The sequence below is a fragment of the Pararge aegeria genome, chromosome 25 (genome assembly GCF_905163445.1).
Source record: "Pararge aegeria chromosome 25, ilParAegt1.1, whole genome shotgun sequence".
NCBI lineage: Eukaryota > Metazoa > Arthropoda > Insecta > Lepidoptera > Nymphalidae > Pararge > Pararge aegeria.
In genome coordinates, this window is record NC_053204.1 from 3,906,115 (window position 1) to 3,920,638 (window position 14,524).

A 14,524-nucleotide genomic window follows, 5' to 3' on the forward strand; every position below is an offset into this window, starting at 1 on the left:
TTCACGCAAAAACTACTTAACCGATCCTCATGAAACTTTGTACACATATTCTTGGAAGTGTTAGAAGTAATATAAAATACTTTTTATCCCGAGATTAAGCTCGGTTCCTTTGGGAGAGGGGTTGACGATTTTACACCTTAACTCCGACAAATTAAAACCGATTTAAATAATAATTTTTTGTACTATAGAGGTTATAATATGTGTTAAATTTTGCCCAAACAGTGGTTTGGGCAGAGGAGAGAACTCCTCAGCGGACAAGCAGCAAACCCCTCAATTAAGGCTTAGCGATACTGAGTACTTAAAAATTTTTTAGTACTAAACAAAATCAAACGCAGACGAAGTCGCGGTCAATAGCTAAAATATAAAGTCCTAGCGATGCTAAAGAAATCTTTCAAACAAAAAAGATTTTATAAAATTGAAGCCTTATTGTTTTGATGTGTCTGAATAGACCCTTAGATAGTATTTCTGCATTTCCTTTTAGAGGATCATAAAGTAGGAGACAGATCATACCGACACTTTATTTCCTTTATGTATTTCCTTTTGAAGAGTCAAAAGAAAATAAACTTTAATTTTTAGGCAGTAAGAACTACAGTAGCTGGTTACTTTCACGTAAGGTTGTTTGTGATGTCGTAAAGAACAGTGCATTGACGTTTTTACGATTTCACTAGCACTTGAGAAAATGTAGGCCTGAACGTCTAGTGTACATTTTCAAGCGAATAATCGCGGTAGTGGTGATATCTCATTCTACCAATGGGGTTGAGTGCTTTGACCGTCTGCAATTTTTTTTTGCATTAATATAGGCATCGGTACAAATCAGTATTGTAAAAATAATATTTATTTATACTCAAAAAATACAGAAGAAGAATAAAAAAGAAAACACAGACAGAAGCAGTACACAAAAGGCGGCCTTATCGCTTAGTAACTATCTCTGCCAGGCAACCTTAAGATAAGTAAAACAAAAGGATAAAGACTGCAGGTTTCTGCATAATTAAAAAAAAATAGTATATTAACTAAAAATGTTAGTATAATAACTACATATTAATACATGAACTAGATTACACAAATAATATAATAAATAAAATAATTCAAAAAAAAACTAATATTATATACTTTAACATATTATAAATACAATAATAACAGTGAATACTATTACAAGTCCTCTTTAATGTAAACTATAGTAATTTTTTACAGCTTTCTTAAATATAACTAGTGATTTATACTGCTTTATGTCGATAATATATTATGTCAATTAATATTTAAAAAACCGCGTCATTCGATATAGTGGACATTATTCAACTTGTCTGTTAAAGCGGTGATAGCCTAGGACTAAGAATTCGGCATCATTTTCGGGGTGCCGAGTTCGTATCCCAGCAAGAACCTCGGCGAAGAAAACCAAGCATGTCTGAAAGTTCCATAATGTTCTTTAATGCGTGTGAAGACAACTTTTCCGCACTGGGCCAGCGTGGTGGACTAAAAAACTTAAGAATAAACTTAAGGATAGGCATTGTAAGAGTTATATTAAACCTACCCTTAAGTATTTATAACTCGTACTGGAGTTTTTTCATTTTATATCATCTGCATACCCTGTGCATACCCTCTATGCACGCTCCTGATCGGCACACACTGTTGAGAACTTGATAGAGAACTCTCAGGCATGCAGGTTTCCTCACGATGCTTTCCTTCACCATTTAATGCAAATGTTATTTAAATCACTTAAACTAAAAACGCACGTAACTCCGAAAAGTCAGCCGAAAAGGTCGAACTCCGTCTTCACGAAAGGAAAGTCTGCTGTCCTAACCTACAGGCTATCACCACATCACTTTTACTATACTTAAGTGAAAAAGTTAAAGTAACACAGTTTAGAACTGCAACAGTGGGTAAATTTAACAATAATTTCGCGGTAAAACTGTTTTTAATAACACTGCACATTGCAGTGAGACTTGTAATGGGCGCTACAATCTACATTTTAATATGCTACTAAACCGCATTGCAAGGTTTAAATTTGCAGTTAATGTAAAATTGTATTGCATTAAGGCATACTAGCTTATATTTAACTAAGTACTGAGATAGGTATTTTACAGATTAAAGCATTATTATTTTCCTTGGCGCTATCTTATTTCCGGTATTTTAACTCTGGGATAGTTACTCTGGGTAGTTCTTTTCCAGATGAGCTGTCACGATAACCTGTACACTTATGTATATCTATATCAATAGGTGTGAACAAGTTAAAAATAAGTTTGAATACCTATTTAATATAATTTTATAACTTGTTCCATTTCTAATAACTGTTTATTATGAATATGAAAGACATTTACGTTATAAGTTTTACATCTTCCGCTAGTAGCTAAGATTTCAAAGTTGAGTTCTAATCAACAGTCAACAGTTTGAACTTGTCTAATCTTATTGTCATAGACAATAATGTTGCTAGTAACATAAAATCCAAAGGCGAATCGCCACAATACCTATTAATACAGTCATACATAAGAGCTCAGGTTATTGTGACAGCTCTAGGAAAGAACTATCGCCTTGCTTGTTTCTATCAAATAGTACCTACCCCATACATTTGCAAGGCCGATTGGCGTAGTGGGCAGCGACTCTGCTTTCTGAGTCCAAGGCCGTGGGTTGGATTCCCACAACTGGAAAATGTTTGTGTGATGAACAAGAATGTTGGATTCCATCAACTGGAAAATGTTTGTGTGATGAACAAGAATTTGTTTCCGTGTCTGGGTGTTTATCTGTATATTAAGTATTTATGTATATTATTTATAAAAATATTCAGTCATCTTAGTACCCATAACACAAGCTACGCTTACTTGGGACTAGATGGCGATGTGTGTATTGTCGTAGTATATTTATTTATCTATTTCTGTCCAAAACAGCATGTAGCAGTGTAATAACAAGGGCATGAGGCCTAAAATCTACGTCTCCGGTTGATGGCGCTTGGTTTTTTATATTAAGGATAGCGCTTGACGACAATCATACCCGTTAGAAAGCAATGATGAGGTCTAGGTTGGAGCACGCTTGCCTAATAAAAGCCTATTCACTCTAGCCTTGAAGGTACTCAAATTATACGTGGCAGGAAACACAGTTGCCGGGAGGGCGTTCCACATCATAGCGGCACGTTTCAGAAACGTGGATAAAAAACGTTTTGTGCTTGTTGATGATGAACCATATAAGGATGCCACTGCTCATGGTGTCTTGCAGTTCTGTGGTAGATCTGGCTAGGTTTGTCGTGTTTCTTAGATTCGCTGCGAAGTGTTGCTCTGTTATATAGGCGATCGTTTTCCACTTATCAGTAAGCCATTAGTCTGTCGATTATTTGAAAAAAGAACTAAATTATTTAATAATAATGACCAAGATAAAACATAAGCTTTGAAGGAGCATTAATGTATAATAAATTACCTAAACGACATTAAAATAGAACAAAATTTCAATATTTAATTTCAATATAAAAAAAAACTTAAAACTTTTGTAATTGACAAAATGTGAGTAGTGAAGTATTTATTTATAATTTTACCCTCAAGTTTTTTTTTACATAATTTCTGATTGTTTCTTACGTGCCGTTGTTTGTAGTTTTAATATTACGTACATGAAATAAGTTGTAAATATTCTCATTGCGTGAAATTGTAAGAAAAATAAACTTCTTTTTAACCACATACCAAAATGGGTGTCCCAGTTGTCAGTTCTACTGTCATAAACATTTTATTATTATAATCTCGTACAATATTTCTATGTATTGAAGAATAAATGCTAGCGGTGAAAGCCCAGTGGATATAACTTAGACTTCGGGAGCAAGTTAGAATCCCGATACGCATTTTTAACTTATGTAAGTTATTCGCGTTTTGAGCAATTTAAATATCACTTTGATCAAGTCGGCATCGGCAAAGGAAAACATTGTGAGGAAATCTGAACACCTCAGAGATTTCCATAATGTTCTCAAAGGTGTGTAGTCCACCAACCCGCACTGGGCCAGCGTAGTGGACTACGGCCTTAACTCCTTCTCAGTGTGGGAGGAGTCCCGTGCCCTGTACTGGTCCGGTAATGGGTTGGTTTGATGAGGTACAGATTTTGTTAATCTTATAAAATGTTGATTTAAAATATGGTATAGTAATTTTTTCACTTTGATACTAAAAATCTTAAAAATATCTTGAGTAAACCGATCCTATATATACTGAGGTACGAACGAACGAAACCGGCAGTTTCGAAAAGCAACAAAGACTTTCGTGTCACCTGGGTCTCTAAAATGAGGTGAGGTCTCCAAGATGAGGTATGAAAATATTTTCATTGTAAAGTCAACATGTCTTGAGGCTCCGGTGTCGGAGCGCAACGTGCGTAGAGAGTACATTGCCGAAGATCTGTTTGGTGTAGAATATAAAAGTGGGACGGCCCAGTGGCGCAGTGGGCAGCGACCCTGCTTTCTGAGTCCAAGGCCGTGGGTTCGATTCCCACAACTGGAGAATGTTTGTATCACACAACATGAATTGATGAACATGAATGTTTTTCAGTGTCTGGGTGTTTATCTGTATATTATAAGTATTTATGTATTACATTCATAAAAAAATATTCATCAGCTGTCTCAGTACCCATAGCACAAGCTACGCTTACTTTGGGGCTAGATGGCGATGTGTGTATTGTCGTAGTATATTTATTTATTTATTTATTTATTGAAAAAATTTTAAATCACACCGTTCAGATTCTACTGCTTTTCTAAGGACATCTTATTTTAAAATTCGAACAACTCAACTAGTGTCAGAAAATGTAACATATATGTTGTTAAAGTTTAACTATCACAGCTCATTCATGCAGTGTGACTAAAATGACAATAGAATATTAAATAGCTTAATATTCGGTGCTCTTGAGGCTGCGTCTTTCCTTTGTGGAGTCTGCCACCGTGCGATAACGTGTCTATCTGAATAATTTAATATCGCACTCGAAACCTTGGTTAAAACACAGGTTTTAGTCAATCAGTTTACTAAAACCTTCACTAAAGTTTGGTATTGTCAGTCGTTTGATTTTTTCCACTGCTGGAAGTATTCCTACGATCCCTCTTAAGACAAACAGCTCTGTTATTAAAGAGAAAACCTGAGTCAATAATTTTTTATAATATTACAAGTTATCCCGTGACTGAAATATATTATATTTTTATTTTTTTATATTCTTTATTTGTACACTCAGAAAAACGAAAACAGACAGCACTAGTGTTGCCCAAATTCAGTCTTGGTCTTGCAGTCTTGGTCTTGTTCTTGCGTTTTTGCAAGACCAAGACCAAGAACAAGACCGCGTATTTTTAGCAAGACCAAGACCAAGACTGACCGTGCAAGACTTGAGCAAGAACAAGACATAGCCTGCAAGACTCTTGCGTCTTGCAGCTAGGACTTAGCGCTATTTCACGGAGTAGTTAGGTGTAACAGTTCGGTGTATAGGTAGGTAGGTACGCTTAGGAATTCTATGAGACGCAAAAAACTATATCAAAGAATATGAAAAACTGGACCTATGCGCATTACGACTAATACCATAAACATAGCGAATAAAAAAATATCTATTAAAATCAAACTGAGTGCATGCATAGTTATGTTTTAACCATCGGCACTTTGATAATGCGGCATCAAAGGTTTTGTACTTACTTCTCAAAGAAATTTGCCGCTTTTCGGAAGTACATGGTTATGATACACGCGCCGGCGGCTTCTTTTGAAATCTAAAACAATCGTTGCCGCCGCGCCGAAATCATAACATTTGACACTATTCATGCAAAATAATTTCGAATTTTAAGAGTACCTACAGGTGTTCCAAAGAATAAATAAGTTTCAGAGTGCTTAGAATGAAAATGAATACATTATACTGATCACGCAAGTAGTATTATGATTAGGATAAAATGGTGAGGATAGGTAGTAGATGTCATAATAATTCATTCTAGTAAGTAATTATAATATTGATTACTTATATGGTTTTAAACTAATTACTTAGGTACTATTATTGTACATTTAGTCATTATATTTCTTAAGTTTTTACAAGAAAAAATAGCAAAAAAGTGTTCGAATATCTCTGAGAGAGATGATGAGAGTAAGTATTTACTAGCTGTGCCCGCGACTTCGTCCACGAGGAATAGTAACTTTGGAGGTATAGTGACGTTCAGGATTTATTTATTTATTTTAAAACTTCTGTCATCAAACATACAAACGAACTCTTCAGCTTTATTCAAATAAATGATAAATCGTAAAACTCTTTTATTAAATTTCTTATAAGTTGAGGGTTCAATCTCTTTCTAGACAGATAAGTATTGTTCTTTAAAATACAGTCAAGTTATTGTAATTAATTTGTTTTTTTACATGTTTTAGCAAATGTAAGCTTATAAATCATAAATGTTTATTAAGAAACAGTTACTTCCATGGAAAACGACATATAGGTCAGTTGATTTTTCGAATTTCTTATCAAATCTTCAGTTATTTATTAATCTGCTTGATCTTTACTATGGCTATGTTAATTCAAGCTCACAATGTTCCAATTCTAATACGTTTTTCTAAGATTTAAAGTAAACTTTAATAAATAGTAATAGACTAATAGGTAATTGCAAGACTTGCAAGACTCTTGCTGCAAGACCAAGACCAAGACCAAGACTGGGAGCGCAAGACCAAGACCAAGACCAAGACCAGGTGTATTGGCGCAAGACCAAGACCAAGACTGGCTAAGTCTCGTCTTGTTCTTGCATTTGGGCAACACTAGACAGCACAGACACTTGAAGAATGAAGCCGGATACAAAAGGCGGCCTTATAGCTAAGTAGCGATCTCTGCCAGGTAACCTAAGGTTATTCCAGAAGCCCTCGAATGTGAGAAAAATTTAAGTGTAGAGCTGATTTGGTACTTAAAGAAATAACTGATACGAAAAGATAATAGAAATAATAAGATAATAAGAGATAATTGAAAGAACGAATAGAAATACATAGAAAATGCACAGATATAGTATAAATACCAATTGAAAACTATAATGTTTAAGCTGTCGAAAGAAGTTATAACATTTTAACCTTTCATACATACAGTTATATATGGAATACAGAATGAAAGATGTAAACTAATAAACTAATTAAATAAAGAAGCCGGATAGTGCTTCACAAAGAATATTGTGTGCAAGAGAATTCAATAGTCGCGCTGCACTACTTGGATAATGAAATTTAAAAACAAACGTATGCTAAAACACATTAGCTCGTCCGAGCAGTTAGCTTTAGGCTAAAGTGATAATAGAATTTTAAACAGCGCAATGTTTGAAGCTCTTAAGCTTTTGTCTTTCCTTTGTAGACTGACTCCGCGCGATAACGTACCTATTTGAATAATTTAATTTCATAACTGGAACTTTCTAGACTGCTACGGTTAATCATTTTAAGGATGAGAAATTGAGGGCTATATCGCTCGTAGCCCGTGCACGCTCTGTTTGAACGAATGAGCGAATGAAGGAATTAACGAAAAAAATAATAGACGGTCGATTTGCGCAGTGGGCAGCCACTCTGCTTTCTCAGTCCAAGGCCGGGGGTTCGATTCCCACAACTAGAAAATGTTTGTGTGATGAACATGAATGTTTTCCAGTGTCTGGGTGTTTATCTTATATCTTTAAACGAGCAATTCTTGTATATATGTAATTGGAATCTCTTTACTATACAGGGGGTTTCGGGGGCGATAAATCGATCTAGCTAGGATACATTTTTAGAAAATGTAATTTTATTCGTGTTTTTCGGTAATAACTGATTTGGTGCAGACGAAGTTGCTAGCTTTACCTTCAAAAAAAGTAAGTCGGTATACAGAGTCTTAAGTAGGCACTGCCCCAAAAGTATTACGATGAAAATAAGTCTTTTTAGGGTTTTGAACAGGTAAGCTTATTTTTCTTCATATTAACCATTATATTAACTTACATTTTGATCGGACTAGCGACTGTCTTACTACAAAACGTACCTCTTTAAGTTTTTAGTTGCCTTAGTGTAAGATTTTGACGCTCGCAATCGTAAAGACAAACTTTAGAGTAAAATTGACCTTAACTCTATTGATTTAGAGTTTTATCTTTAAAAAAATTCTATGTATTTTAAAAATACGGTTGTATACGGTTGTATGCGTGCATGCCCTTTTGCATTACCTTTTGACTATTTTAGAGAAGTAGGGTTTTACAAATATGCCAAAGCCCAATGATTTATAATACAATAATTTTATCCGGAAAATCAAAATAGGTAAGTGAAAATAATAAATACAAAAATTTATAATTTTTTTCTTTGCTTGTTACAAACACATGCACACTTTATAACTCACTCACTCACTCAGCGGTGAGCGGATGCGTAGAAGAGCTTGAGTTACCGACATAGTTTACCGAGACCTCCAATAGACGCCTGGGAAAGCCGCTGTTATCCGCCCAGCATACCCAGGAGATACAAATGATATGCTCTCACAGGGGATATAATTTACGTGTCCACCTGCTAAAACACGGAAACAGGGAATAGAAGTATGTTTTTTTTTTAAATTCTTTTATTAAAAGGTTCGTTCAACACTGAACATGTCACCCTCATAAATTTACCATATGTTGTATCTACACTTACTTCTAACTACTCTCTACGCCGCATTGTTATATAAATCAATAAATCATTTTGTATAGCCTCTCGTGAAAACGGAGAAGCCAGAATGCTATTAAAAATACCAACATTCATACGTTCTAAATTAAACTTATTAAATAAATTTGTATAGAAGATGTTTACCTCCGATTATTTTTACACACATATTATTTGGATGTTATTTCGACTTGTGCGCCAATGCTCTGAGAGTTGATAAAGCTGTGGTAGAAGAATTTTTTTTATCCTTTCCCTGGGGATATAATTATCCCCTGCCCATGCAGACGTCAACGAACCCCAGCCAAATCCTCCCAGGATAAAGAGAAGGGGGTGAGGACAGCCTGATGCCCGTCGCAGACAGTGGGAAGATGTGTCAGGTATCTAGCCTAATCGCTATCCGCTGTCTCCCAAGGGATGTGGCAGATTACTACAGTCTTCTTTATTGACCCTAAGTTATGAAATAAGATATACCTAGTGTAGTGTTAGCCTAATCCCCGTATCGACTTCAGAGATGATAAAATTCCCGCTTGCTATTCAGAGCCTATCGCCTCCAAAGGCCTAAATGTTTAGAACATTGTCTTGAGCATGCCTAAAAAGTGGCCTGAATATCTTAAAAATATCGTAAAGTGACGTATCGTAAAGTACTTAGTGATGCCATGTATCTTGGTTTTGTAGGACATGATTTACTTTTAACATGCTATACATTTAACGGAAATAGGATGGCAGTAAAAAAGAATCACTAACAGACTGAATACTTCGAATGATATATTATAAAAACGATTTTTTTTTATTTAACTACAAGTTAGCCCTTTACTGCAATCTCACCTGGTGTTAAGAGATGATGCAGTCTAAGATGGTAGCGGGCTAACCTGTTAGGGAGTATGGTAGCCGTACTTCTAATTGGTTCTTTGGTTGGTCTTCTAACGCGACATCGCATCGGAACTAAGCTAAGCGGCACGAGTTTTTCGGTAGGGTGGTAACTAGCGGCCAAAGCCTCCTACCAGACCAGACCAGAGTGAGTTCAGAAATTATAAATTCCCAAATTAGCTCAGCCAGAAACGATCCCGGGATCCCCTACGTAAATCCAAAGCGCTCACCGTTGCGCCAAGGAGGTCGTCAAAATATTAGGTATTTATATTCTAAGTGAGATTGTAATTGAGAATTGGGAATAATGAAAACTGCAAAATCTAGCGATCCACCATGACAGGTGAAGCGCCAAACTCAAAATTATGACGTCACGTCTACATTAACCAAATTTTGCAACGCTTGAACTTATAAAATCAACTATTATAAATTTTCCATTATATTAACTTACATTTCGATCAGACTAGCGACTGTCTTAAGACAAAACTTAACTCTTTAAATTATTAGTTACCTTAATGTAAGATTTTGACGCTCGCCATCGTACAGACAAACTTTAGAGTAAAATGGACCTCATCGCTTTTGATTTAAAGTTGCAAAATCTGAACTATTTTTTTATACAAATCAAATTTTCTATATATTTCAAAAAGATGGTATACGTGGCCATGGTAGAATGAACTTTTGCACTACTTTTTGACTGTTTTAGAGAAGTAGGGTTTTACAAATGTGAGAAAGCCCATTGATATATTATAATACAATACTTTTATCCGGAAAATCAAACACACAAAAACAAAATCGGTAAGTGAAAATAATAAATACAAAAATTTATCCTTTTTTTGTTTGCTTGTTACAAATACACGTGTTCAAAGTGTATCTACTTAGTGATGCCATGTATTTTGGTTTTTTAGGACATGATTTGAACAGCAATAGATATTGTATTTAACAAATGATAAATTCGTGTTTTATAAAAAAAGTTTTTGTTTTTCTTTTTACTCCACTACAAGTTAGCGCTTTATTGCAATCTCATCTGATGTTAAATGATAATGCTGTCTTACATGGTAGCGAGCTAACCTGACAGGGAGTATGGTAGCTGTACTCCTAATTTAAACGGCACGAGCTAAGCTAAGCGGCACGAGTTTTTCGGTAGGGTGGTAACTAGCCACGGCCAAAGCCTCCTACCAGACCAGACCAGAGAAAATTCAGAAATTATAAATTCTTAAATTACCCTAGCCAGAATCGAACGCGGGACCGCCTACTCAAATCCAAAGCGCTCACCGTTGCGCCAGGGAGGTCGTCAAAATATTAGGTATTTATATTCAAAGTGAGATTGAAATTGAGAATTGAGAATAAATAAAACTGCAAAATCTAATGATCCGCCATGACAGGTGAAGCTCCAAATTCAAAATTTTGACGTCACGTCTACACAAACCAAATTTTGCAACCCTTGAACTTAAAAAATCTCTTGGTATGTCAAGTTTTTTTGTGATTAGAAACTATTAGTTGTTAAGTTTTCTGTTATCAATACCAAAATAATCTTTAGCTGTGGAACAAGGACTTTCTAAATCTATAATTAGCCTATGACGTCACGAGCTACGACACCCGGTGAACGTTTTCGCGGGATATATATTTTTTTAATATAATTTGCAATTTATATCAACAAAACCACTACAAAACCTTTAGTTTCTACAAAAATAATATATTTTCGGATATAATAGATACTTCCGAACTTCATAGGGCAGTTATTCATAATTAATCTACATGCACAAGTAGACTAGTCATATAAAACGTGTAACGGAATTACGAAATACTGTTGAAGCGTACAAAAGTATATTTCATAAGGATCACTCTGTAAAAATATTAAATCAAAAGAAGCATACTAGTTCTTTTATACAAACAAATTTAAAAGTGTTTACTTTTGACAACCCTATTGATGATAAAATACCGATACATGCATAGTATTCATTCTACGCGACGCGTACCCAATAAACGAATAGGCCACTAGATTTTAATTTTGCATGTGATGTTAGGGCTGTATCTGATTTCTTACAGTAAAAACTATGGCAATGGTTTACTCAAAAACTATTAGCGATTCGGTTACACAGATAAGTTTCAGAGACGATAATAATGTACCTCTAAAACCTATGAAGTATTGTTTCGGTTTTTATTTATACGTTGCATACATGCCAGCATGTTTTCAGTTGCGGTACTACCATAGAAGCCGAAAAGCCAGGCTTTTATTATCGATCGAAATTTCTAATCATAACTCGCGTGTGGACCATAATCGTAGTGTTTTTCAAAGATGAGTTGATGTTTGTTATTTGGCACATAAATACTGTCTTATATAGGCCATATGATGAGTCGAATTAGTCCTATATGTAACTGGGCTTGCTCTTATTCAAGACCCTAGGAACGCCACTGCATGTTTTTGTCCCATTTTTATTATAACATATGGTAACTTTACATCTACTTCTACTAATGTACGTACACTTAGTACAGCCTATGCTCGCTCGCTATCGAGGAATCGTTTTCGAGTATTAAAATACTTGAACCTCGGAGTAAAATGGACCCTATAAATGTTGCTTTTAAGTTGAATATTGCCTGCAATTCTCAAGCTAGGGCTTTTGGCAGAATTTTTTTAGTATAAAAATTGGAAGTACGAGATTTGCGATACTAAAACGAGTAAGATAAGGTACATTTTATTTTGACGGTGTAGCGTTTGATATGCGAAAACGATTCGTCGATTGCGAGCGAGCAAATCTTGTAATAAGGCTACAGTGTTTACTCTAGACAATTTTAGGTATAAAGGGACGCAAGAAAAAATACACCATTTATTTTTTTTGTAAATAAATGACTTATCTCGTATACCTATTTACCCTATATCACTGAGATAAAGGAAAATCTTCTGTTTAAGAAAAAGCTTAAGAAATAATTTTTGGAAGGCTATTTATCTGCCAACAACATTTAATGTTCACTCAGTTCAAACAGACATTTAAAAAGTATTTTATGGAATCATTCGTTCTTATTCGTTCGAACTAATTAGGGGTATGGATTTAATATTACTTATTCACCCCTAACAGGTAAGCCAGCTAGCATCTGGGCCTGCATCTTACCACCAGGTGAGATTTCAGTCAAGGACCAACTTGTAGTGGAATTAAAAAAAGGAACTTGGGATCCGTAGCCAAAAACGCTGACACACTGGACACTAAAGGTACAGTCATTTTAACGTGTACGTTTACGTGTCGATAGTGAGTGCTCTTGAAAGCGAATACTGTAAAAAAACAACTTATGCTCGAGTAAACCAAGGCTTCTATTTTATAGACAAGGGTTTAAGAATTTCTAATTTAATGGCAAAAGTGTATCATGTATATGCTACGTTAAGTCCTTGTTGATCTGAGAATGTTGTTTCGCTAAGCGATTCACTGTGTTCTAGACTCCAGTGTTCATCAAAGCAAACATTGTTTCCACAGTATACAGTTCGAATTTACTTTTATGTACAATAAGAGGGAATTTCAAGATAATATTAAGATGCCTAGTTTTAGCGTCTTCTTTTCCTTACATAATATAAAACAAAGTCCCCCTAGGCGTCTGTCTGTCTGGGCGCGAAAACTAAAAAACTACTGAACGGATTTTCATACGGTTTTTACTAATATACAGAGTGATTCACGAGGAAAGTGTAAATATATAATTCATTATGTTTTCCTGTAAATTGGCTGAAATATGACGATGATTGTTAAAGATGTCGGTTTTCACTGGGTTTCTTACCAGGGCATACACCAGGAAAATTGCATAAAAGGGCAGTAATTCTCCTCCTATACGAGTTATATATCAATATTAGGGTAGGCAGTGCTTTTGTGAATGTATGAAGTGCATGCCACTGACTGCAAGCTTTATTGGCGTGCGCCGCGTAAATTATTTACGGTACAGAAAACTAATGTTCTACACGTTTAAAGTAATCATCATTGCTGACAAAAAAGTCCGCGAAGCTATAAGTCTTACATCCATCTTAATTTTCTAATACATTTAGAAGTGGAAGAGTCGAAACCCAGCACGCCACTCTAACTTTGAAGTAATTAAAATTTGACGCAGTGTGCCGAGTGGCGCAGTGGGCAGCGACCCTGCTTTATGAGTCCAAGGCCGTGGGTTCTATACCCACAACTGGAAAATGTTTGTGATGAACATGAATGTTTTTCAGTGTCTGGGTACTTATCTGTATATTATAAGTATTTATGTATTCATAAAAATATTCAACAGTCATCTTATTACCTATAACACAAGCTACGCTTAATTTGGTATAATTATCTATTTATTTATTATTTTATTTAAAATATCACTTGCTTCAACGGTGAAGGAAAACGTCGTGAGGAAACCTGCATGACTGAGAGTTCTCGATAATGATCTCAAAGGTATGTGGAGTCCACCAATCCGTACTACGTAATACGTAGTCCACCACGACTATGGCCTTAACCTTTTTCACTGTAGGGGGGGACCCGTAACCTATAGTGGGCCGGCAATGGGTTGATATGACGTTGACTCGTTTTTCCGGAAACACTGTATTGCAAAGCGACTCACATTCCCATAGCAACAGTTTACGCTGTCGAAATTTACCTGTAATATTCTACCTCAAAGTGAGGCCGTAACCATGTCGTGTTGGTACTTTGTGTTGGCCTCGTTAATCCGGAAACGCTGTATCGCTAAGCGAATCACTGTTACCCGGTGTAGTGATCGTGACAGCAGACGCAATTAAGCGCTCATAGCTTGTTATCGGGTAAAATTAATGCCAACTGGTGGTCAGTATAAAAAAACCGAGTTGAAGTTCCAATATTGGATAGAAGCAGACGTTTCTTTGCGGAAATCCATAGTATATTATGAAAATTAAGCTTAATTGCTATACTCCGCGAACAGCAGGAGAATCTGTACGGTTTAATTTATAATTACTTCAATTCGTATACTCCATACCAAAAAGATCCTCGGCAATGTACCCTCTACGCACGTTTCGCTCCGAAACCGGAGCATTTTCAGGAGATGTTGACTTTACAATTAATTTTATTCTTTGTAAAGTCAACATCTTTCGTCAACATCTTTCG